Source organism: Symphalangus syndactylus, chromosome 14 (genome assembly GCF_028878055.3).
Source record: "Symphalangus syndactylus isolate Jambi chromosome 14, NHGRI_mSymSyn1-v2.1_pri, whole genome shotgun sequence".
Classification (NCBI taxonomy): Eukaryota; Metazoa; Chordata; class Mammalia; order Primates; family Hylobatidae; genus Symphalangus; species Symphalangus syndactylus.
Window position 1 is genome coordinate 21,586,877 of NC_072436.2, and position 26,698 is coordinate 21,613,574.

The window sequence follows — 26,698 nt, forward strand, 5'->3', positions numbered from 1 at the left end:
GGAGGCAAATGACATGATTTTATTTTTTTATGATTGAAAAGTATTACATTGTGTATATATATTACATTTTATTTATCCATTCACCTGATGATGATCACTGAGTTGATTCCATATCTTTGCTTTTGTGAATACTGCTACAATAAACATGAATGCAGCTATCTCTCTGATATACTGATTTCTTTTCCTTAGGATAAATGTCCAGCAGTGGGATTGCCGGGTCCTATGGTTGTTCAGGTTTTTATTTTTTTGAGAAACCTCCATACTGTTTTCCATAGTGGCTGTACTAATTTACATTTTCACTAATAGTGTATAAGAGTTTGCTCTTCTCTGCACCCTCACCAATATCTGCTTTTTTTTTTTGTCTTTTTAATAATAGCCATTCTATGGCCAGGTGCAGTGGCTCACACCTGTAATCCCAGCACTTTGGGAGGCTGAGGCAGATGGATCACCAGAGGTTGGGAGTTTGAGACCAGCCTGACCAACATGGAGAAACCCCGTCTCCAAAACCCCCAAAATACAAAAATTAGCTGGGTGTGGTGGGGCATGCTGGTAATCCCAGCTACTTGGGAGGCTGAGGCAGGAGAATCACCTGAACCCAGGAGGCAGAGGTTGCAGTGAGCTGAGATTGTGCCATTGCACTCCAGCCTGGGCAACAAGAGCGAAACTCCATCTCAAAAAAATAATTTAAAAAAATAATAGCCATTCTAAGTGGGGAAAGATGATATGTCATTGTGGGTTTGATTTGCATTTCCCTGGTGATTAGTAATGTTGCACTTTTTAAAAAAATTTGCCTGTTGACCATTTGTATGTCTTCTTTTGAGAAATGTCTGTTGATGTCCTTTGCCCAATTTTTAATGGGATTACTTGCCTTTTTTACTGTTGAGTTGTTTCAGTTCCTTGTATAGTCTGGATATTAGTCCCTTGTAGGAAGAATAGTTTGCAAACATTTTCTCCCATTCAACAGGTTATCTTTTCACTCTGTTGATTGTTTTATTTGCTGTACAGAAACTTTTTAGCTTAGTAGAGTCCCATTTGTCTATTTTTGTTTTTGTTGTCTATGCTTCTGAAGTCTTAGCCATGAAATCTTTGCCTACAATGTCACATTTTAATTGAGGTATCCTTAGCTATCTCATCTGAAATTTAGATTCCCACTCTCCCAATGCCATAGCTCTTCTCTCAGTTTGCCAGGACTTAGACTTCTATGAATCCATGAATGTGGGCTGGCTCTGCAAACACTGCTGTGAAGGCTACATTTTTTGTGGACCACCTGGGCACAGGTAGGTTGGTCTGCCTGGTTTGTACTGCAAGAGCAAAATAACACAGACTGGGTAATTTATAAATAATAGATTTTTTTTTTTTTTCTCACAGTTCTGGAGACGAGCAAGTCCAAGATCAAAGCACTGGCAGCTTCTTTGAGGGTCTGTTCCAGTAAAAGCATCTTCTTGCAATAACATCCTCACATGACAGGGGGGGAAGGGCAACAGGACATGAATGCTGTGCCCTCACCTGGTGAAGAGAGGGAGAGCAAAAGGGTCTCAGCTAGTTCCCTCCAGCCCTTTTCTAAGGTGCTAATCCATTCATGAGTTAACCACTTCCCAAAAGACCCTACTTCTCACTACTACCACAATGGGGATTAAGTTTCAACACATGAATTTGGGAGGACATTGAAACCACAGCATCTCTCTTGCCAACTTAATTATTTTTCTCCTTCACATGGGGTAACATTTCATATGCTTTACTTTTTATCTTGTTTATTTTTTTTCCCTCCTCCACTGAAACTCTGTGTGTGTGTGTGTGTGTGTGTGTTGTGTATGTGTGTTTTGTTCATTGCTCTACCTTTAGCACCTAGTACAGTGCTTTGCACATAGTAGGCACTTAATAAATATTTGTTAAATAAATGAATAAAATGAATTGAAATGAATCAAGATACTGCTGGCAAACCTTAAATTCTCTTATTTATGAACAGTGTGGACAGTACAGAGGGAATGGTGTACCATAGTTTGAAGCTATGATATTCTGAACAGAGGTACTTGACTCAGAAACAGAGCAGCTACGTTTGCCAGGACTTAGACTTCTATGAATCTATGAATGTGGGCTGGCTCGCGAACACTGCTGTGAAGGCTACATTTTTTGCAGAGCACCTAGCACAGGTAGGATAGTCTGCCTGGTCATTTATGATACCTGCAAGCAATGTAGTTGGTAGTTTTATGTGGCTTAGATGTTCTGAATTATCCGGGGATCATGAATTTCCAGTCAAGCCAGGGGCCATCACCAGCATCCTGGAGAACACAAAGACGTTTCACCCAAGAGCATTGGTTCTTTTCACTTGCAACCACGGGTTGAATGTGGGCCTTAGTGGCACGCATTTCACTGTAGATGCTAACGAGCAAATGTGGCCAGGTGGCTGGTCTCTTCCAACCAAACACACTAGGCAATCGGTTCAGCTGGCTATCAGCTTTGGGAGTTCATAGTACCTGGCTCCAACACATCCTAACAAACGCTTCTATAACTACCCACAGAGGGCAGCGCTTTTCTAGGCTATGTCAAAATATTGCTCTAGTGTGGCTGCTGAGTTCTTATTCCTGAATGAACCATTGAGTAATCTGTGCTCTCAGCTTAGGACATGCATTTATACAGTCAGCACAGGTGGGCCAGGAAGCCTGTCTGGTTTTCACTAAACTAGACCCTGTGAGTTTTACAGTATAGTTCACCTTCCACAGCAGAGAACGGCATGACCAAGTATACAATGTAATTTCTATGCAAAGGTGGGAAAATTAACCTCAGGCCTTATTTAGAAACTATTTTATTGTGCTGTGATATAAAATAATGACTTACTATGCCAAAAATTCTAGAAAAAATGTCAGCAGGGAAAGTTGTGTATTTATAATGTTTATTCAAAACAACTGTTTATATAAGCAGTATTGTTGTTTACAGAACCAAGATGAAAGTCAAAGGGTGGATTTCTCTAAAAGTTTTACATTTGTCATATGAACTTAATACATAATGGGGTAAGCTAGTAATGGCATCTAATGGCAATTAATATGTATTTTATTTTATATACATGAAACATCATGTTTATTGAAATTGTTATGCAATTCGAATTAAACTGGTTTGGCTCTTAGGGATTATCATCTAAATTTGAATGTATGTTTTTAAAATGAGTTTGGTTAGCCCTTTTATGTTTGCTTTTTGTTTGTTTTCCATTGGAGAATTTTATTGGCTTGTCATGAATTTTGAGCAGAAAGTTAACAGGTATCTAGTTAGTAAAAATGTATTTGTTTATTCCAATGTTTATCCAATCAAATGTATTTTCTAATAAGTTAGAAGACCAAAAGAATCTGGCAACTTCTAGCTTTTTATTCAAGTCTTTGTATTCCTGCTGCTACTACTCTTATTGACTCTAAAATAACATTTTTCTTTGAGTCTGTTTTGAGTTTTGCTTTATTTTTTGATTTAACTGTATTATTGTTATTTTTTAGACTCGCTCTGTTGCTCAGGCTGGACTGCAGTGGTGTGATCTTGGCTCACTGCAACCTCTGTCTCCCAGGCTCAAGCAATCCTCCCAAGCACAAGCAATCCTCCCACCTCAGCTTCCTGAATAGCTGGAACCACAGGTGTGTGCCACTACGCTCAGCTAATCTTTGTATTTTTGTAGTGATGTGGTTTCGCCATGTTAACCAGGCTGGTCTCGAACTCCCAAGTTCAAGCGATCAGCCCGCCTCAGCCTCCCAAAGTGCTGGGATTACAGGAGTGAGCCACCACCTTCGAGTCCAGGCTTCAAGTCTGCTTTGAATGCACTGTTATCACATCTAGTGCTCACAACTGAAAAACAACATCTATAATAATCTGCGTTTTGCAGATATTGAATAGTTATCTACCCTCGGTCACATTGCCAGAAGGTGATAGAATTAGAATTAAAACTCAGGAGTTTATTTCCACACCAGATACTCTTAACCATTTTATTAAAACTTGACAAAACTTAAATATATATATATATATCTCCATATATTGTGCATTTCTTATTAATACCACTTTATTATGTTTATTGAAAAAATATTCTCCCAACTGAAAACCTTTGGTAAGGTATAAGATCTCTCCAGTGAATAAAACTTCCATTCTATGTAGTGTGTGTGTGTGTGTGTGTGTGACAGAGAGGATGTTTTAACAGCCTGTTGCTCTGTTGCCCAGGCTGGAGTGCAGTGGCACAATCATAGCTCACTGCAGCCAGAACTCCTGGGCTCAAGGGATCCTCCTGCCTCAGCTTCCCAAAATGCTGAGATTACAGGTGTGAGCCACCATGCCTGGGCTAGTTGTGTTTTTTTTTTTTTTTAAACTTAATTAGAATCTCAAGATGACAAATTTGTAATGCAATAGTTCACCCTGAATTTATTCTCACCTCCCAAGCAGGAAGGATTCTCTTCTTCTTCAGAAGGCCTATGTCATTCTATCAGTATCACTTTTATAGAATTTCCTCCTTGCAACACATTATTTCTATAAATGTCTTTTCTCCTCTTCCAGGTAATAATAAACTCTGGGAGCAGGAATTCTGTATTCTATGTCCGTATACCTTTTATCCACTACAAGAGTATACTCCATACTCATTTTGTATGCCTAATAGTAATATCATGGCCGGGTGTGGTGGCTCACACCTGTAATCCCAGCACTTTGGGAGGCCAAGAAGGGTGGATTACCTGAGGTCAGGAGTTTGAGACCAGCCTGGCCAACATGGCAAAACCCCATCTCTACTAAAAATACAAAAATTAGCCAGGCGTGGTGGTGCATACCTGTAATCCCAGCTACTCTGGAGGCTGAGGCAAGAGAATCACTTGAACCTGGGAGGCTGAGGTTCCAGTGAGCCAAGATCATGCCACTGCACTCTGGCCTGGGCAACAAAGCAAGACTCTTCTCAAAAGAAAAAAAAAAAAGGAGTATCATATATGACCTTTGCCACAATCTCCTTCTATGCACACACAAATACACACCCTGCCTAACTCAATTCATTGGATTTTGGGGGTGGAATTGATGAATAACACAAGAAAAGGAAAAAAGAAAGAGAAATGTCGGGGAAGGAAATAACTAATAAAGGAGGTCTGTTATGGGTTGTACCCGTTTGAGGAATAAAGGAATTAAAACTCCCAAAAGAGGACAAATATTAACAAAAATGTACAGACAGATGCAAAACAACAAATCCTCCTTTGCAATCCAGAACTAATTGTTTAGTATGATTTTTGATACACATAAGAAGGAGTATTAGGCCAGGTGTGCTGGCTGGCGCCTGTAATCCCAGCACTTCAGGAGGCCAAATGGGAGGATTGCTTGAGACTAAGAGTTCAAGACCAGCCTGAGTAACATAGTGAGACCCTCGTCTCTACAAAAAAAGCAAAAATTAGCCAGCCATGGTGGCACACACCTGTGATCCCAGCTACTCAGAAGGCTGAGGTGGGAGGATCAACTCAGCTTAGGAGGTCAAGGCTGCAGTGAGCTGTGATCACACCACTGCTCTCCAGCCTGGGCGACAGAGCAAGGAAAAAATAAAAAAGGAATAGTCTGATATCCAAGACAGGTTAAAGTTATGGGGGTATTGATAACCATAAAGATTGGCTCCAAGTCTGTAGAGCTGATCATTTAAAAGCATAAAACCAGCCTGGGCAACATGATGAAATCTCCTCTATAAAAAATACAAAAATTAGCCAGGCATGCTGGCATGTGCCTGTAGTCCCAGCTACTCAGTAGGCTGAGGTGGAAGGATGGCCTGAGCCCGGGAGGTTGAGGCTGCAGTGAGCCATGATCATGCCACTGCACTCCAGCCTGGGTGACACAGTGAGAATCTGTCTCAAAAAACAAATAAATAACAAAAATAAAAAATAAAAAGCATAGGACATGGGGAAATTTTCAGCTATGTTGATTTACTATTCCAGTTTCATGTTGGCATAATACATCGAGATGGACTTTTTTTTTTTTTTTTTTTGGTTAAGGCTTTTATCTTGAGGACATAATGTGTGGATTTGAAGGTAGTGATATATCCCATGCTATTCTTCAGTGTGATAACTTAGGAACAAATATTATTTGAACTCATTTGGGTTTAGGGACGATGTCAGAAATTGAGAGCCGTTTGCTTTAAAAAATGTAGAGAATTTTTGAAAGTGGCATCAGTATGTCCATATTCAAGTGGAGATAAAATGAACCAAAATAAAAGAACTGTGGGCAGACAGGACAACTGTGGATTATGCATCAATTCCTTTGAAAAGTGCTATCTTGAAGATAAATCTTGACTCAATCTTTAGAGAAACTAAGATAACCTTGATGAGCAGGGAAGGAATCACAAGATATGAAATTCCTTGAAGAAAAATGTAATGACTTTAAATAATTTTGTCTAGTATTACACATAATTTTTAAAACTCTTTACACTGTATAAAGTCAGCATGTATTTTTGGCTCAAAGTTGCTCTAGTGTTTTCTGTAGAGGGAATAAAAATTAAATTTAACAGTTTCAGTTGTGGTATGCTTTAGGCTTGAAACACTGAAGGCCCTCTCCCCATCTGCCTGCTCCCCTTATAAATTTTTTTTCCCTTGCTCTTTTTTGGATACAATCTTCTTGCTTTGCTTTATCTAACTTTTGTTGTTTCACTTCAGCTAATTAATTGTATAATCTGTAAGAAATTTATATAGAATTAAAGACAAATACTGCAGGAAAGTAAATTACTAAAATAAAGGAAACCCTATAAAAAAATAAGGCAAGTATTAACATTCGCATACTCAAATACTTACCAGTTAGATTGACCTTATTTAACTCCCCCCAATGATTATAGCATCAATTAGATGATAAGGGAATAAAGAACACGTAACTCTTATCAATGAAGAACTCCTAGTTTATCAAGAGACATGTGGTTCAAAGGAAAATCTAAAATGCTAATGATACATAGGCAATCAGGAATGCTGAAATACATTTAAAAATAGCTGCAAAACTGGTGAAAGTTGTCAGTATCCATAGGGCAATAATCAGTTGCTTTCTGCCAGCACACAATTCATCTGCATTTCTATGGTCAGAAATCGTGTGTATTATTCTTAGCTCTCTAAATTTACAGAGTCATAAAATACCTCATAGATAATGACGAGAGATAACCCAGAAAGGTGTGCATGATACGACACCTGTACCCTTTTATGCCCATTTCAAAGTCTAGTAATATAATACTATAGTATAATACTAATGTAATATAATGATATTAATACACTTGGGCTTGTTGGTTTCTGTACCACTTTGTACTTGTAGGACTTACCGAGTATCTCAAAGAACTTTTGTCTATGTGGATTATAACTATCAACACTTAATGTTTTGATAATTGAAACAAAGAAAATTTTAAATATTGATTGATTTGAAAATAGCAATGATGAACATGTTGCATATTAACATTCTATCTTGGCATTGTCAGGAGGAAAAATAATTAATTTTTTCCTAAACTCCTCCTAGTTCTTAGCTGGGACTTCTATAATGAAAGATAGATTAACAAGAGAAAAATTAAGTTATTGATGAATATAGCACACATCATGCAGAGAAATCTCAATGAAAAGTAATTCAAAGCAATGGCTTAGAAACTGTAGGAAGGTAAAATATATGGGAGGAAACTAGTGCAGTAAAGTTTGTTTGCAGATTCCTCTGGTGCCATGTCTGGGCTAATAAGAGTCTAGGGTTGTCTCCAGTAAAGAAAAATTCAGGGAGAAAAGGGGTTGGATAGAGATAGCTTTTCTTCTGTTTGCTGCTTTGTAATGCCGTCAGCCTGAAAATAATTTTTATGTCAAAGCAGCATATTTTGGGGTGGCATATTCTGGTTTCCTTCAGTATTATTATATTTGTATTATTTGGATGTTACAGATACCCTGAAAGAGAATCACTGTCTTAAAATGTTAGTCGTTTCCAGAATATGAAAAAGCATAATTAAGTACTGTCTTAGTTCATGCTGCTACAACACAGTATCATAAACTGAGTGGCTTATAAACGGTTAGCATGTATTTTTTACAGTTCTGGGGGCTGGGGAGTCCACCCTCAAGATACTGGCAGATTTCAGTGTCTGATCAGGGCCAGCTTGCTGTTTCACAGGCAGCTGTCTTTTCACTGTGTCCTCATACGGTGGAAGAACAGAAGAGGAAGGGATCTCTCTGGAGTTTTTTTTTTTTTTTTTTTTTTTTGAGACAGTCTCACTCTGTCGCCCGGGCTGGAGTGTGCTGGCATGATCTCGGCTCACCACAAGCTCTGCCTCCTGGGTTTAAGTGATCCTCCTGCCTCAGCCTCCCAAGCAGCTGGGACTACAAACACGCCATCACACCTGCCTAATTTTTGTCATTTTAGTAGGGATGGGGTTTTGCCATGTTGGCCAGGCTGGTGTCCGAGCTCTTGGGCTCAAGCGATCTACCCGCCTTGGCCTCCCAAATAGGTGTGAGCTGCCCCCAGCCTGGCGTTTCTTTTATAAGGGCTCCAGCCTCTTGACCAAATCATCTTCCAACGACCCCAACTCGTAATCACATCACATTTTGGTGATAGATTTTAACATATGAATTTTGACAGAAGACAAATATTCAGTCTACATCACTGAGGAGACAACACTTTTTTTTTTTTTTTTTGGAAAAAAAAGGAAAGCACAGTTTTATTTTTCTGTCACTATTACACTTGACAGAATGTTATCCTCTTTTTATATACTGTTTCATAAAAGTAATCAATTTTATTTTTAAGACAGGGTCCTGCTCTGTTGCCCAGGCTGGAGTGAAAAGTGACTAATTTCTCTTTCACAGAGAAAACTAGGGAATGGATAACTAAGAACAGTCTATCATCGACAAGCATTTTTCAGCAGACTGGCAGCACTCATGAATACAAATAAAACAACTTGCTGCAACCACATACATCTCTTTTACATCTTCTTAAAGTGGCCAAAAAAATAAAAAGAGGCATTAAAAAGAGGTCACGAATATGACCCAGAGATATGCCTCTCTATAGCATATACAAATAAAAATCAAACATATGTAAAGACTACCTCACTGATTACCTCGATTTAATATGAATCTGAGCCTGGATGGGAATTATAAGCTAGAAGGATGGTGATTCAGACACAAAAATCAAAGACAGCTTTGAGGCTCTGAATTTGGGTGACTTGGAAGAGGAAGGAGTTTAGAAGAAAAGGGATGGGGGTGGTGCCATGGTGATCACATGCACCATGAAGGGGGTGCATATGATCACAGTAGGATAGATACATTTCCAGGAAGGTGATGTCTGGGACATCATGAGTTTGAGATGTCAAAACAATCGGGGAAAATGGCCAGCAAGTATTTGGCGATGCATCACTAGAATTTGGAAGATGTGCCAAGACATTTGTTTGGGCTGCTCTTACGGGTTACGGATTTGAGTATTGAGGTGATACTTGAGGCCATGCAAATAGAAGAAAGCCAAGAGAAAATAAACAGAAACGAATGTGATTTAGAACTTCGTTGTTATTCAGACTGCATATAAGTATTACTTAATTTGTTCTAAAATAGTGTTGCTTATAACTGTCTTAAAAATGCAAAAGCGGCCAGGCACAGTGGCTCATGCCTATGATCCCAACACACTGGGAGGCTGAGGGGTGCAGATCACTTGAGCCCAGGAGTTTGAGACCAGCCTGGCCAACATAGTGAAACCCCATCTCTACTAAAAATACAAAAATTAGCCAGGCATGGTGGAGCAGACCTGTAGTTCCAGCTACTCGGGAGGCTGAGGCAAGAGAATCACTTGAAGCCGAAAGGCAGAGGTTGCAATGAGCCGAGATTATGCCACGGCACTCCAGCCTGGGCAACAGAGGGAGACTCTGTCTCAAAAAATAATAATAATAAAAAAGAAAGAAAGAAAATGCAGAAGCCAAAAAAGATTATCACACTAGCATGATTAGACTTGAGGCCACTGACACAATGTCAAACATTATATTTAAGTATTCCTCAAGACTGAGGAATACTTAAATCCACACTCAGAGAATTATGCCAGTTTCACCTCCCTTCTATTTTGAACTTTTTTTTCTTTTTTTTTTCAGACGGAGTCGCGTTTTGTCGCCCAGGCTGGAGTGCAGTGGCGTGATCTCCACTCACTGCAACCTCCACCTCCGGGGTTCAAGAGATACTTCTGCCAGGTTCAAGTGATTCTCCTAGCCTCCCGGGTAGCTAGAATTACAGGTGCCTGCCACCACGCCTCGCTAATTTTTGTATTTTTAGTAGAGATGGGGTTTCACCATGTTGGCCAGGCTGGTCTCGAACTCCTGACCTTGTGATCTGCCCGCCATGGCCTCCGAAAGTGCTGGGATTACAGGTATGAGCCACTGTGCCCAGCCCTATTTTGAACTTTTTTATGCATTGGTTTCCTCTTAGTCTGTGACTTGCTTGATTTTTTTATTAGCTCATTAATCTCTTGTTTGCCTGAGTTGGATTTGTAACACTGTTTGGTTTACCTTGATGCCAATCTGGAAATCGATTGGGATTCTGCTTTTGTAACTAACTCATGGTTTTATTCAGGTGGTGATATGCTCATATTCTTTGCCTAGATCCCCAGAGTACATTACCTGGTGTTCAACCACCAATGAATTATTCTAGTACAACATATATCTGGGTCACCATTTTTCTTTCAAAATGTTTCAGGGAACTTATTACATGCTGTGAAAATCAACAGTATTTCTATCTTTTGAAGTATACCCATCAGTGTTTAGGACAATGTCTAGCACACAGTGCTCAACAAGTATAGGTTGAATAAATGAGTGTGGTCTTGAACACACAGATAAATTTTGAGTGATTTACTCAGGTTGTTCCCATCTTCTGTAAATTATATCATGAAATTCGAACTACCCAGTATACTTAACATAGAGATGGAATAGTCAAATTGGTGGCATTTGTACTCCAAAATAAGCTGTTGAACAACACAAATAAAAACATATTTTTGAGGGGCTGGGTATGGTGGCTCATGCCTGTAATCCCAGCACTTTCAGAGGCCAATGAGGGAGGATCACTTGAGTCTGGGAGTTTGAGACCAGTCTGGGCAACAGTGAGAACTCATCACACACACACACACACACACACACACACACACACACACACACAAATTAGCTGAGCATGATGATGCACACCTGTTGTCCCACTTATTCAGAGGGCTGAGGTGGGAGTGTTGGCAGTGGCGAACCCATACAGGTCTGCAGCAACCCCAATTCTTGCTTCCTCAGAAAAAAGAATTTGATGGAGGGGCATAAGGCAGAGTGAGAGACTGAGGCAAGTTTTAGAGCAGGAATGAAAGTTTATTAAAAAGTTTTAGAGCAAGAATGAAAGAAAGTAAAATACACTGGAAGAAGGCCAAGCAGGCAACCTGAGAGATTCAAGTGTGCAGTTTGGCCTTTGACTTGGGATCTTATACACTGGCATGCTTCCAGGGTTGCGTTACTTCTCCCCTGATTCTTCCTTTGGGGTGGGCTGTCTGCATGCACAGTGGCCTGCTAGCACTTGGAGGGGCTGCACTTGAAGTGTGTTTACTGAAGTTGTACACATGCTCACTTGAGGTGTTCTTCCCTTACCAGTCAAGCATTTCCAGAGAAAGGTCATACACCAGTTAAACTCTGCTATTTTGCCTCTTAGTGCACATGCTTGAGCCCAGTTGCTCAGCTCCTGAGATCTTATCAGGAAGATGCTGATCACCAGTTTCTGGCGCTTCTATCTATTGGGAGACTGCCTTTCCCTGCCGCCAGCTGTGACTAATTATTCTTTTAAAGAGACAGTACAACCACTGACTGACCATCACCTGATGGTCACCTGACATTCCTGATGTGGGGAGGAGCCCCTCCTGCTCTGCTCATATCAGACTAATTACCTACTGTAACAGTAGGATCTCTGGAGCCTAGGAGTTTGAGGCTGCAGTGAGCTGGGATCATGCCACTGCACTCTAGCCTGGGTGACACAGCAAGGCCCTGTCTGAATACACACACACACACACACACACACACACACACACACATATATATATATTTGAAAGCCTAGACTTTTACTTCTCAGAGCTGGGCTTTTTGGAAAGTATAAACCAAAAATAAAATTCTAAATCTCCCAACTAACTGAATAGACTCCACTTCTTGAAATCGCCTTCACAAAAATTATAAAAGTGAGAAAATTATGACAGTGAGAGAACTAACCAACCCGCATCTTGCCTTTAATCTCCAAACTGCCCTTAATTATTTCTGGGCTTAGGCCAGGCTAACTTTGAGAGACATTTAGTTTATAGTTTATTTAGAGACAGAGTCTCACTCTGTTGCTCAGGCTGGAGTGCAGTGGTGTGATCCAGGCTCACCACAGCCTTGACTTCCCAGGCTTAGCCTCCCAAGTAGCTGGGACTCCAGGTGCACGCCACCACACCTGGCTAATTTTTGTATTTTTTTGCAGAGACAGGTTTTGCCATGTTGCCCAAGCTCGCATTTTCAGGAAATTGATTGGAGTAATAAATTAGTCTCCCATGTGGTGTGACCAGCCTCGTGTCAATTAAACTCTTTTTTTATTGCAATGCCATGGTCTCAGTGAATTGGTTTTGTCAGTGCAATGAGTAGGAAGAATTCATTAGGCGGTTATGCTGTTGTCCAAGGACATTCTAAAGTAAACCTGGGCCAGGCATGGTGGCTCACACCTGTAATTCCAGCACTTTGGGAGGCCGAGGTGGGCAGATGAGGTGAGGCGTTTGAGACCAGCCTGGCCAACATGGTGAAACCCCATCTCTACTAAAAATACAAAAATTAGCCGGACTTGATGGCACATGCCTGTAATCCCAGCTACTTGGGAGGCTGAGGCAGGAGAATCACTTGAACTTGTGAGGCAGAGGTTGCAGTGAGCTGAGATTATGCCACTGCATTCCAGCCTGGGTGACAGAGTGAGACTTTATTTCAAATAAAAATAAAAAAAAAATAAAGTAAACCTGAGGCCAATTGCGGTAGCTCACGCCTCTAATCCCAGCACTTTGGGAGGCTGAGGCAGGTGGATCATGGGGTCAGGAGTTCGAGACTAGCCTGGCCAACATGGTGAAACCCCATCTCTACTAAAAATAAGAAAAAAATTAGCCAGGTGTGGTGGTGCATGCCTGTAATCCCAGCTACTCATGCCTGTAATCCCAGCTGAGGCAGGAGAATCACTTGAACCCGGGAGACGGAGGTTGGAGTGAGCCGAGATCACACCATTGCACTCTAGCCTGGGCGACAGAGCGAGACTCTGTCTGAAAAAAGAAAAGAAAGACAAACCAATCCACAATAACAAAAGTCATGTTTCAGTGTCAGGCAGAATTGTTTGTAATAATGAACCCCTCCCCTCCCCTCGCCTCCCCTCCCTTCCCCTCCCCTCCCCTCTCCTCTCCCTCCCCTCCCCTCTCCTCTCCTTTCCTTTCTTTTCTTTTTTTTTTGAGACAGAGTCTCGCTCTGTCAACTGGGCTGGAGTGTAGTGGCGCTATCTCAGCTCACTGCCACCTTTACCTCCTGAGTTGAAGCAATTCTCCCACCTCAGCCTCCTCAGTAACTGGGACTACAGGCATGCTCCAATACGCCGGGCTAATTTTTGTATTTTTAGTAGAGATAGGGTTTCACCATGTTGGCCAGGCTGGTCTCAAACTCCTGACCTCAGGTGATCTGCCTGCCTCGGCCTCCCAAAGTGCTGGGATTACAGGCAGGAACCACCGCACCCATCCCGAACATTTATTTTCAAAAGGGATCTCATCAAGCTTAAGGATAGAGAGCAGCAGTAGGAGATTCTTTAACAGCAGAAGATCAGGTTTCATCGTTACTTCCACTGAAGCCTGAAATTCAACTCTGTTGTAGAGAAAATTTGAGGACCCCTATGTTGGAAATAAGGCAAGGCATAAAAAAAAGTTACATACAAAAAAAAATGGCTTTTTGTGTGTTCCATTCAGCAGCCCTATCTAAAAGAATAAATTCAATTTACATACTGTAAACAGAAGCATCCTCCTTATTTTTCTATCTCCAACCTGTAAACATGGGCAGAATAAGGAAGGAAACACTTTGGGGATTACAAAGAACAATAGAGCTAAAATAAATAAATAAACAAACAAATAAATAAAGCCTGAATTTAGTTACCTGAGATTTTATTAGAAAATTCTTCATTTCATCTCATCATTAAGATACTTGGTGGATTTCCTAGATAATCATACACATTTAGCTTTCCTATTTTGACTTTACCCCACATTTACATATTTGTTCACTTTGAAAAAATAGTTTTTATGTTATCAATACACTGTATGCTTATTGCAAAAAATGTGATAAAAATTTATATAATCCTGCTACCCAGACATAATCACTGTTAATCTTTTGTTATATACTTCCTAAGGCTTTTCTCTATGCATCTATACATATATTTTACGTTGTAGATATCACAGTACATAAATAACTTTTTATTCTACATTTTTTCTTTCTTTCTTTTTTTTTTTTTTTTTTTTTGAGATGGAGTCTCACTCTGTTGCCCAGGCTGGAGTGCTCAATTTCAGCTCACTGCAACCTCCACCTCCTGGGTTCAAGCCATTCTCGTGCCTCAGCCTCCTGAGTAGCTGGGATTACAGACATGCACCGCCACACCCAGTTAATTTTTGTATTTTTAGTAGAGATGGGGTTTCATCATGTTGGTCAGGATGGTCTCAAACTCCTGACCTCAGGTGATCCGCCTGCCTCAGCCTCCCAAAGTGCTGGGATTACAGGCATAAGCTACCGCACCCGGCCATTATCCTACATTTTAAAATAGAACATAATCATTTTCCCATGATTAAAAAAATTAAGAGTTTTGGCTGTCTAATTTTCTGTCTATGTTGTGCCACAACACACTCAACTATTTTTTGAGTGTGTTAGGGTACAAACACAGACTTGTGTGTTGTGGTCAAACAAAATATCTTTTGAACATTGAGTTGTTTTTCAATTTTAAATTGTAAATAAAGAATGTGATGAATATAAATAAGCTCATATCTAGGGCTACATTTCAGTTCTCTCCCCTTCCTCCCCACCCATACCTTACACTATGCACACAGGATAGATTGCTAGAAGTTGAATTACTTGATCTAAGGGTAAGAACATTACTGAATTATGTTCCCCACCCAAATTCCTATGTCAGTGACTAATCTCCAATGTGGCTATATCTGGAGACAGGTCATTAGGAAATAAGGTCACAAGGATAGGACCCTAACCAATAGGAAGGACTATAGTCTTAGAAGGAAAGATATTTCTCTCTCTCCTTGCAGCCCTGCTCTGTGAGAACACAGCAAGAAGGCAGCCCTCTATAAGCCAGAGAGAGAGCCCTCACCAGAAATCAAATCAGCTGGCACCTTATCTTGGACACCAGCCTCCAGAACTGTGAGAAATAAATTTCTGCTGTTTAAGCCACTGAGTCTACAGTATTTTGTTATGGCAGCCTAAGCAAATTAATAAAAACACTTTTTTTTTTTTTAAGACAGTCTCCCTCTGTCACCCAGGCTGGAGTGAGGGGCATGATCTCAGCTCACTGCAACCTCCGCCTCCTGGGCTCAAGCAATTCTGGTGCCTCAGCCTCCCGAGTAGCTGGGATTAGAGGCATGCGCCACCATGCCCGGCTAATTTTGTATTTTTAGTAGAGACGGAGTTTCTCCACGTTGGTCAGGCTGGCCTCGAACTCTCAACCTCAGGTGATCCGCCAGCCTTGGCCTCCCAAAGTGCTGGGATTACAGGCATGAGCCACTGCCCCCTGCCAATTTTTGTATTTTTAGTAGAGACGGGGTTTCACCATGTTGGCCAGGCTGGTCTTGAATCCTGGTCTCAAGTGATCCACCTGCCTTAACCTCCTGAAGTGCTAGAATTCAGGCATGAGCCACCACACCTGGCTTAAAAACATTTTTAAAGTTCTGGACACATGTTGATAAATTACTTTCGAGAAAGATGTTACCAATACGCACCACTCTGGCAGTATATAAGAACCTCTATTGCCCTGTACCCTCATCAACATTCAAAAAATTTTTTTTAAACTTAATTCTAAGATATATATCTTTAAAGTGTTTAAAAGTTCATACTTTTAAAGTTTCGTTTCATCAGAATTGTCTTCATTTTTATGGCATTGCCTCCTGAATCTGCCCCTGTATTTTCAAGTTCCCAGTGTAGTAATATTTCATAGCGATAAAAATGTCCACTCGGGAATCCCAAAACAAAGCAAAAAAACACATACAAACATTTAAAACTTTTCAGCATTTTATCATCTCCATTTTTATAGTTATGTAAAGGAAAAGCTAAGAATTAAGAACCTGAGATGGTTCCAAAGCTATGTAAAAACAGGATAAACAATCAAAGACTATGATATAGGCGCTCTCATTTAAAGCACTCACCTATTTTGGACAGAAAGATTTCCTTTTAGTTAGAAAGTAGTCATACAGAAAAATTGCCATAGAAGCAGAAAATACACTCTCTCTTAGTGAATTTAAATAAAGCCCTTACTAGAAGAACACTCCCCTTTTCCTGATAAGCACCCTAAATTCTCATAGGTTTCATGCACAATCATTTTTCTCTCCTTCAGCTTGAAATAGAACTAAGTGATTTAAGAGATAGGTTGGAGTTTGAAACTAAATTCCACTTCCCCATCTAGTTTTACACTGAGAACACTGTAATGTTCTCTCCACAAAATGCTAATATTTGTAGCATTAATTAGTTTACTATTAAATAGTAACAGAAATTTGCCAATTAATGCCACTGATAATTATCTTGAGGACAAATTCAGGGTGTTGTGACTTTATGTCTGACTCACTTTTCCATTCTTACTCCATTCTTAACTCACCTGTTCCATTCAGTATTACTTTACAGTACATCGTGGACTGTTTTCCTAACTTGGCCTTGAGTTGGCACCAAGTGCACGGAGATGAAAATATCTTTCACGTCAGTCTGTCTTGCCTCATGACATTCTCAAGCTGTTTTCCCCATTTTAGCATTTCAAGGGCAGTTCTCTCCTACTGGGTCCTCTTAAAGAGGTGCCTGCAGTTGATAATTGAACAAAGAAAAGAGAAAATTAAATTCACCTGTTCTGATCAAGCAGGCAAAAGAGAACAATCCAATGTCAAACAAAGGATATTTCAAAAGTCAACAGACTTTTGTTGTCTGAAAATCCAGCCAGAAATATCCTCAACCCAGAAAGATGTTCTTATGGGCTTTGAGTGTGCATCTTAATGTTATTTTTATAACATCAATGTTAGTTTTCAACTACTATAAATAGAAAAAAAAAAACCCCACAACCACAACAAACCACTGAGTTGAGGAATTGGAATGATAATTTGAGCAGAGTGATGAGTGAGTAGGGTATGGAATTAAAATGTCAGTTCTTCATATAGAAAAATGTTACATTTCAGGCAGGGCACGGTGGCTCACGCTTGTAATCCCAGCACTTTGGGTGGCCGAGGTGGGCGGATCACGAGGTCAGGAGATCGAGACCACGGTGAAACCCTGTCTCTACTAAAAATACAAAAAAAAAATTAGCCGGGCGTGGTGGCGGGCGCCTGTAGTCCCAGCTACTCGGAGAGGCTGAGGCAGGAGAATGGCGGGAACCCGGGAGGCAGAGCTTGCAGTGAGCCAAGATCGCGCCACTGCACTCCAGCCTGGGAGACAGAGCAAGACTCCGTCTCAAATAAAAAAAAAAAAAAAAAGAAAAATGTTACATTTCAGAAAAAAAAAAATCTTCATGGTTCTAAAAAAGAAACTCACTTCAGTGATACTTTTTTTTTCAATTTAGAAGTGCAGGGGTCAGAGATGTTTGAACCAGAGCAAACTCCATCTTGAATAGGGGCTTGGTAAAATAAGGCTGAGACCTACTAGGTTGCATTCATTAAAGCATTCTTAGTCATAGAATGAAACAGGAGGTCAGATATATGATACAGGTCATAAAGACCTTGCTGATAAAACAGGTTGCATAAAGAAGCCGGCTAAAACCCACTAAAACCAAGATGGTGATGAGAGTGACCTCTGGGGGTCCTCACTGCCACACTCGCAACAGCACCATGACAGTTTATAAATGCCATGGCAATGTCAGGAAGTTACCATACATGGTCCAAAAAGGGGAGGTATAAATAGTCCACTCCTTGTTTAGCATATAATCAAGAAATAACCATGAAAATGGGCAACCTGCAGCCCTCGGGGCTGCTTTATTCCTTTACCTTCTTAATAAACTTGCTTTCACTTTGCTCTATGGACTCACCTTGAATTCTTTTTTGCACGAGATCCAAGAACCCTCTATTGGGGTCTGGATCAGGACTCCTTTCCAGTAACAGGGTATAAAAATTCTAATTTCTTAAATGTCTAATGTGTGCTATAAATTGAACAGAAAAGATGCAACCAAGTGTCTATAATTTACTTGAAATAAAATTAGGTTCAAATTTAATTCTTCGTCTGTGTTCATTTTAGTGTGGAAAATGCCTGTTTTTTTAAAAAAAAATTGTATAGAACAAAGATGTTTCCTTATATTAGGTTCTAATAAAATTCAATCCATACTGGAAACTAATATTTGCATAGTGTCAGTTGAGACTTAGAAAAGACTTGAGTGTAATTCAAAGAACATTTTGATGCCTATAGAAATTACATGGCTTTCCTCTTCTTTCTACTAACCTAAATGTACACTCCAGGATAAATGGTATCAGAGGATACCTTAGGAGAGGTATGGCAATTCCGTGTCCCTACACTTCAGCAAGTTTCCAGAAAATTGAATGTATTGGTATTTCCCACCAAGATATAACTTTCTCTAATAAAACACAAATGTGACATAAATATAGTAACTCACAGCTTTGTCAAGAGTGTCCAAAATCATATCTTGGCAAATTTTAGGCAAATTAGATGTTATCAAGTCCCTCATCTAAAAGACAAATAACAGGGCTGGGTGTGGTGGCTCACACCTGTAATTCCAACACTTTGGGAGGCCGAGGCAGGTGGATCACTTGAGGTCGGTTGTTTGAGACCAGCCTGGCCAATTTAGTAAAAACTTGTCTCTACTACAAATATAGAAATTAGCCTGGCATGGTGGCAGGTGCCTGTAATCCCAGCTACTTGGGAGGCTGAGGCCCAATAATTGCTTGAACCCAGGAGGCAGAGGTTGCAGTGAGCAGAGATCATGCCACTGCACTCCAGCCTGGGCAACAAAGCAAGACTCTGTCTCAAAAATAAACAAATAAATAGCTCACTGCAACCTCTGTGCTCCGGGTTCAAGTGATTCTCCTGCCTCAGCCTCCCAAGTAGCTGGGATTACAGGCACCCACCACCACATCTGGCTAATTTTTGTATTTTTAGTAGAGACAGGGTTTCACCGTGTTGGCCAGGATGGTCTCCATCTCCTGACCTCATGATCCTCCCACTTTGGCCTCCCAAAGTGCTGGAATTACAGGCATGAGCCACCGCGCCTGGCTGAATTTCCACAAATTTTTAAGAAGATCAATAACAATGGAGTAAAAATAGTGTTGTCAATAAATAACCCCTATGAGGTGCCAGACTTAGACACTTTCAAAAGTAGATTCTCTTACATTTGCAAGAAAGAGAATACATATGGCTAGCTGTCACTGAAGATTTGTAATCCTCCTTCCATAATATGGAACTATAGCTGGAAAGTGGCCACACAGCCAACACTGGCACTTGTCTGGCAGCTAGGTAGAGCCACTTAGCTGTTTCTCATAAAACAAACGTAGGCTTGAGTGATAACTGTCACTTCGGGGTCTGGACTGTTAGGAAGGGGGTCTTTCGTTCCTTTGCGCCTTTTCAACCCACTATATCCCAACTGAATGACAATGCCTAGGGCATCCTTTTGAATTACTATATGAGTAAGAAGTAAATATCAGCGGTATTTGGCCTGTTGCACATTTTTGGGTCAATTGGTTTATTTGGTCTATCAATCTATCCTAAGCCATATGTTACATAATGTGTATCAGAACAGCTAGAGTTAAAATGTTTCCTTTACTTTAATTCATACTTTTCTTCTTTTCCTTAGTTTGTAAAAGAATGAATGCAAGCCATTTTAACATCATGAAACAACAGTAAAAATAAAAATAAAAAATTATTTGAAAAATAAAAATCTTCACAAGAAAATAAAAGGTCTACACAAAAATAGGTAAAGTCAAGCAATCCTACTTAGAAAACTTATCTGACTAGATAGACTTGTCTTTTTAGAAAATGACACAAAAATATGCCAAAAATAATAGTTGAGTGACTTGAAAATATTTGACAATCTAGGAACCAGAAGTGTACAAATATGATCTTTTTTTTTTTAATTAAAGTTTCCAATTTAACAAGAACTCTTCCAAGTCGGTCCTCAGGCTGAAGTGCAGATATAGAGAAAGTTAAAAAACAGGCCCGGCCTCATGGCACAATTTGGACATAGGTTATGTTTATATTTCCTATCCTGTCCCTTCCCCCAGCATGTTGGGTGAGTTTGTACCTCTATTCCCTCTTGTCATCAAATGATTTCATAGTGTTCTCTGGCACTCCAGGGCTGAACTCATGTTAATATTCTATCTTGCAAGTTTATCTTTGTAAGTTTATCCTCCTAAGGAAATGTACTCATATTATGTTCCCTTTCCTTGAGAACTAGGGTCATAAAACAATTGCAATAAAGTAACATAAGCCACATTCTTCTAAGTATTAATAGCATAACATTTATCATGGTTGTTCACAAATCTGGCTAAGTATCAGAATCATGTGGAAGCCCTTTTAAATCTATACATTAACAGATTTCATATCTTAGAGATTCTTTTTTCAGATCTTGGACAGGTTCTGACAGTCAAAAATAATAAATACACAAACAAAAGCTCTTGGATGATCCTAATACCCAGCTAGATGTAGAATCTACTGACATTATACTGTTCTACAGTTGACTATGTAATGGATATCTCCTTCACTATTAAATTTCTTGATGGCAGGGACTATGTTTTTAAATTTTGCATCCTTTAGTAGAGTTCCTTGTGCATGTCACAGTAAGAGCTCAATGACCATTTGTGGAATTCAGTTGAATAACGGCTGAAATTTCTTGCCAGTTATAGGCATATTGATGGACTTTCTTTCCTATGTAGTAACTAAACATACTATCTTATGAGTTTCATGCTGCTACAGATACTACAAATATTCTTATTTGAATTAGTAGTATATGAAGTAACTTCTCTCACACATATAAAAAGATTAGGCATCAAAGTGTCAAATTTACAAAAACTAAAAGAAAATATAATTGACTTTTTGAGAGCTTTGGGAATTGGTGGTGATTTTTTAAGCTTAGAAAACCTGGATTAATAAAGACACGTATGTACTCCTCATATTATTTCAGCTCATTTCCAGTGCCTTTGGGTAGATATTGCTAACAGATGAAGGCACTCTTTTTTATTGAAATGGGACTTTGCTTTAGAATCCTTCTTAACCACATATTTATGCAACCACTAAGAAATTATGTGATGAGGTAGATGAATTAAAAATGAGTTGTCTATCTTTGAAATAAAACAAAAGGTAATCAAGTTTGATTTTAAGATGCCATTTCTTAATTTTTTAGGCCTTTCTTGCCTTCCATTTGAGTGATTTTTTTCTTCCCCTTTTTTTCTTTTACTAATTTACAAGTTATATATCTCTACCTTTCAGTGGTATGTTAGTGGGAGATTACCTTGATGTAATGGTGTCTCCAAGTCCTTTACCAAAGGGCTGGCCTAGACAGGCTCACAGACCAAAGATGCTGAGATCACAGTTTATTGAATCAATTTAAAGGATACAGCAAGAAGCAAGGGGAGAGGGGCAGTAGGTTAATAATGTACTTAGGAAAGGGTGCAATTAGTATATGATTGAATTAACTGAAGCCTATTCTATGAAATGTTTATATGTCCTCTCTTCTATTTTTCTGTATTAATTCTTCCTGCTAACATTGTGGTTATAAGGACCAGAATTGCAGACAAACAAAGAAGACTTGGCAGATGGAGGGTGCCTAGAGCCAATTTATATTTTCTCTGCAAGAAAGACTCAGGGACTGGTCCTCCTGGCTATAATTGTAACTCACCACTGTTACCTGTTGAGCACCCATGGATTTTATCTGTCTTGAGCAGAGGATACATGCAGCCAAAATGGGTGTTCATGAATATTTGGTGCCCTGGGTGTTTCATGAATATTTGATGCTTACCCAGTCCTTCCATATCTTCTTGTTTATGCACTCAGTACACACATACTCTACTTACGTTATATATCTAACATATATATGTATCTCTTAATTAATTCTTCCTTTCTTTCATTTTCTAGTCCCTGAATTGAATATTCTTAAATAAAGTAGCAAATACACATGACAGGTGTCTTGAAATTTTTAACATGCATACTTCATTTTACAATTTCCAAAATCAATAATAACTGTAGTCTCCTCTCAAAAAATGGAATTTAGAAACAGAGTATGTTCAACCTGACTTCCTCTTCTTTCATATTATAGCATCTTAATTTTCTTGGTTATAATACATTATTTATATATCAATACTTAGTTTCTCCAAATTTTATTCAGTTTCCTAGTTCAATATTTCTTCTTACATCTTGCTTCTTCCTTTTGGATTCAATTTCCTTCTTATTGAAGTACATCTGCCAGTAGTTGTTTCAGCCTATGTCCGTGAATGGTAAACTCTAGTGGTCTTTATCCGACAACTTTTCTCATCCTCATTTTGACAGTTTAGTTGAGAACAGAATTTCCAATAGCCCTTTAAAAATTTTATTTTAATCATTCTTTTTTACTAGTGGCACTTCTATTGTCAATTTTATTTTTGTTTCCTCATAGGTAGGCTATTGTTGTTGTTTGAGACAGGGTCTTACTCTGTCACTCAAGCTGGAGTGCGGTGGCATGATCATGGCTCACTGTAGCCTTGAACTTCCGGGACTCAAGTGATCCTCCCGTTCAGCCTCCCAAGTAACTGGGATGACAGACATGAGCCACCAAGCCCAGCTAATTTTTTAAATTATTAATTTTGGAGACACCTTGTTGCCCAGGCTGGTCTTGAACTCCTGGGCTCAAGTAATACTCCTGCCTCAGCCTTCCAAATTGTTGGATTATAGGCATGAGGTACTATGCCCAGCCTATAGGTATGTTTTCTTTCTTGCTTTGCTCTTAGGAATTGTTTTTCTTGTTTTGGTGCTCTTTAATTTTAACTAGAAGTGTTCTGATATTGATTTCTTTTAAAACATGTATCCTGTTAAGGACTTACTGCATTCTGGTTTGTATCTATCTTTGTATCTCACTTTATATCTATCTTTGTATCTCACACATTCTCTGCTAGCTTCTCTTTGAATCAGGCCTCCCCTCCATTTTATTTCTTTTCTTTCTTTTTAGAACTTCTATTAAATATGTGTTAGGTCTTGTTATTATACTCTTAAGGATGTAACTTCACTTTTATACTCTCCATTTTTTAAGGTCTGTATAATTTCCTCTGATTTATTTTCCAATTTAATAATTATCTCTTTCACTGTATCTAGTCCATCTATTTAACCCATCTGATGAACTTTTTATTTTTAATAGAAATAAGCTCTATGACAGTAGGAAATTTGTGTATCTTATTCACTATTTTATCTTTAGTACCCAGAACAGTGCTAGAACTCTGCAGATGTTCAATAAGTATCAAAATTATTAATAGATCAATAATTCCTTTTTTCACATATTTTTAATTTTTCTTATACTTTTCTTTCATTTGATTTTTATTTTCCTTTATGTTTTTAATCATTTTATGGATTTTTCTTTGATAGTCACTTCCAGGTTTTTTTTTTTTTTTTTTTTTTTTTTTGGTAGAGACAGGGTCTCACTATGTTGCCCAGGCTGGTCTCATATCTAGGCATCAAGCAATCCTCCTGCCTTGGACCCCCAAAGTGTTGGGATTACAGGTGTGTGTCACTGCACCTAGTGGTCAGATTGCTTTATTAACTCAAGTTGTTTGGGCACAGATTTTTCTATTTGTTGTGTCTTCTCATCTGCCTTTTGGTAGATCGTTTCTTTTTGTAGCATGCAAATTTTATTGAGAGCTCACCTTTACTGAAGGCCATTTATTCTGTGGGATTTTTTTGTTTCCTGAGTTGTGCATATGTCCTCATCAAGGATTTTTATATTTGCTTCTGTAGGGCCTGGCTGTTTCTCTGTTTTTAAGCTTAGGATTCTCTTTTCAAATGATAAGGTAAAATTGGATTTCCATTGGCAGAGGCTTTCAATATTCACAGGAACAATTACTCTCACCCCTACTCACCCTAGACTTCTAAGGCTTCAAAAAGTGAAAACCTCTTTAGGGTTCTAGTTTATGCAGGAATGTTAGTTCCAGATCCTCATAAGTGGCTTTAGGACCACATCTTTTAGTCCCAAACGGGGTTAAAACCTCAGCTCCTGGACCTTATTATTGTGACTTTGAATTTCTTCTTCAATTCTGGTATCTGAAGCCTTTGCTGTCTCTGTTTTAAACTCAGCTTTATATTTTAAAATACTTATACTCTATTCATTATTTCTACATATTTGGAGAAGGCAGGAGTCTCATGCCATGGGAAAAAAAGGGAAAATGGGAAAAAGATTATTTGATTCCATAGGTTTTGCTAATGAATTTCATCCAACTCACACATGAGACTATCATTAAGAAGCACCATATCATTTTGTTATTCTTAGAGTTTTTTGCAATAGTCTTATGGATATTACCATTAAACCCAATTCAATAAATAATAACGTGCAAAATATTTCAGGATATATAGATTACTAAGATAGTCTCTGCACTCAAGAGGCAAACATTGTATAGTACAGAGATTAAGTAAATTTCATAAATAATCACAACTCAGGAAGCCTAATTGCTATGGAGATGCATATAGCTCTTTAGAATAATACATGTATTATCAAACAAATTACTAAAATTGTTAGAAGAATGAAAAAGGAATCAAAACAAGGCATTTTCAAGTAATAGTAACAGGAAAAACTTCATGACAGTGGTACTAGTTGAAATGTGCCTTGAAGAATGACTGGGATTTCTGAATATAAAAACTATGAGGGAGGGGTCAGAAGGGAGGTAGTGGCTTTTCCAAGTAGAAAGAAAAGCATTAGCTTAGACAAGTAGCTAGGAGGGTGGAGGGCTTCCAATAAGGAACAAGTAATCCAATTTTCCAGGTTAGGATGTTAGAAAAGCAGTATCATTGGAAAGTAAAAATAAAGAAATGTAAAAAAACAATGGGGTATGGGGGTTGGTACAAAATGGGCAGAAATTAAAGCTAATTTAACTTAAAATGTTTTACTGTCATATTTATCTAAAGAGAAAAGATAATGTTGGGTTAATTTTTAAGGATCAATTTAAAAACCGGGATCACTTACATTTTAGGTTGGGCAAGTTTCCTCTTCTCAATGATCTGATCCTCTGATTGGTTAGTTTTACAGTTTCCAGGAAGGTAAACGGAATCAGCGTTTTGGTCTCTCAGGCATACAAGTACCATCTAGTGGCAAAGGAAGGCAACCACAAGAATGAAATTATACAGGAAACATCTGCTTGTTTATTTTGAATTTTATTTATATTATAATTAGCTAATAACAGAAGACCATGTTCTACTTGAATAGGGAAATAAAGTACCCTTTAATCAGACATTGCTTGGTTATTGGATTAAAAGAATGTGAGATCAGATAAAAATGGGTTATAAAGAGCTTACTGAATATGAAATGTTTGAAAATTTTACAAGAACTTTGTATCAAATTATATCTTGGGAATAAAACTTAAAGAAGGATCTACTTGAGTTTAAAGAGAGAGAGAGAAAAAGAAAGTCAATGTAAATGAGGAAGAGGCAGAAATACTGAAGGTAACTATTTCTTTCTTTTTTTCTTTTTGAGATGGAGTTTCACTCTTGTTGCCCAGGCTGGTGTGTAATGGCGCCATCTCGGCTCACCGCAACCTCCACCTCCCAGTTTCAAGCAATTCTCCAGCCTTAGCCTCTTGAGTAGCTGGGAGTAAAGGCATGCGCCACCACACCCAGCTAATTTTGTATTTTTGGTAGAGACAGGGTTTCTCCATGTTGGTCCAGCTGGTCTTGACCTCCCGACCTCATGTGATCCACCTGCCTTGGCCTCCTAAAGTGCTCGGATTACAGGTGTGAGCCACCGCGCCCAGTGAAGGTAACTATTCTTTTGGAATTTTCTCTGCTTACACTTTGCCTAACTCCTACTTAGCCTTCAAATCTTTAGATATGTCTTCCTCTAGACAATGTTCCTTGACACCCCAGATCTGTATTAGATGAATCACTAATATCCTTCTATGGACCACTATTCCCATGATGCCACTGACCACACTTCTTTGTCACTCCCCATTTTATAGCCCTCATTACAATCGATAATCCTAAACTGCTGGTGCCATGTCTTTTTCATCCACTGTTCTATCCCAAAGGCTTAGGATAGTACCTGACATATAACAGGTAATTCACAAATATTTACAGAATGAATGGACAGATTAATGAAGAAAGAGAATAACTGTGATGGAAATGTTCAAGGTACAAATATCAAAAGCTAGTATCAGTAAAGTTTAAATAAGAAAACAAAAAGTTTCCAGAAAATTATTAGTTGAAAAAACTGTTTTTCTTCATTGTACATTGATTCCCTACAGGACATCCATTTATTTATAGTTTCTGGTACTTTATAGTTTTCAGAGTACTTCTCTACCTCGGTGAAGAAAAAATAATAGTTCACAGCTCACG

General features: G+C 38.9%; 1 long non-coding RNA gene and 1 pseudogene across 1 annotated transcript; one reads left to right on the plus strand and one right to left on the minus strand.

Moving 5' to 3' along the window:
- LOC134732439 (uncharacterized) lies at positions 1-25,441 on the minus strand. The gene is made up of 3 exons (XR_010115602.1): positions 25,335-25,441; positions 16,815-17,008; positions 1-1,506 (listed from the first exon to the last, which is right to left on the minus strand). It is a non-coding gene; the product is annotated as an uncharacterized lncRNA (long non-coding RNA).
- On the plus strand, positions 5,163-5,252 carry LOC129463333 (uncharacterized; annotated as a pseudogene).
- Positions 25,442-26,698: the final 1,257 nt, after the last annotated feature.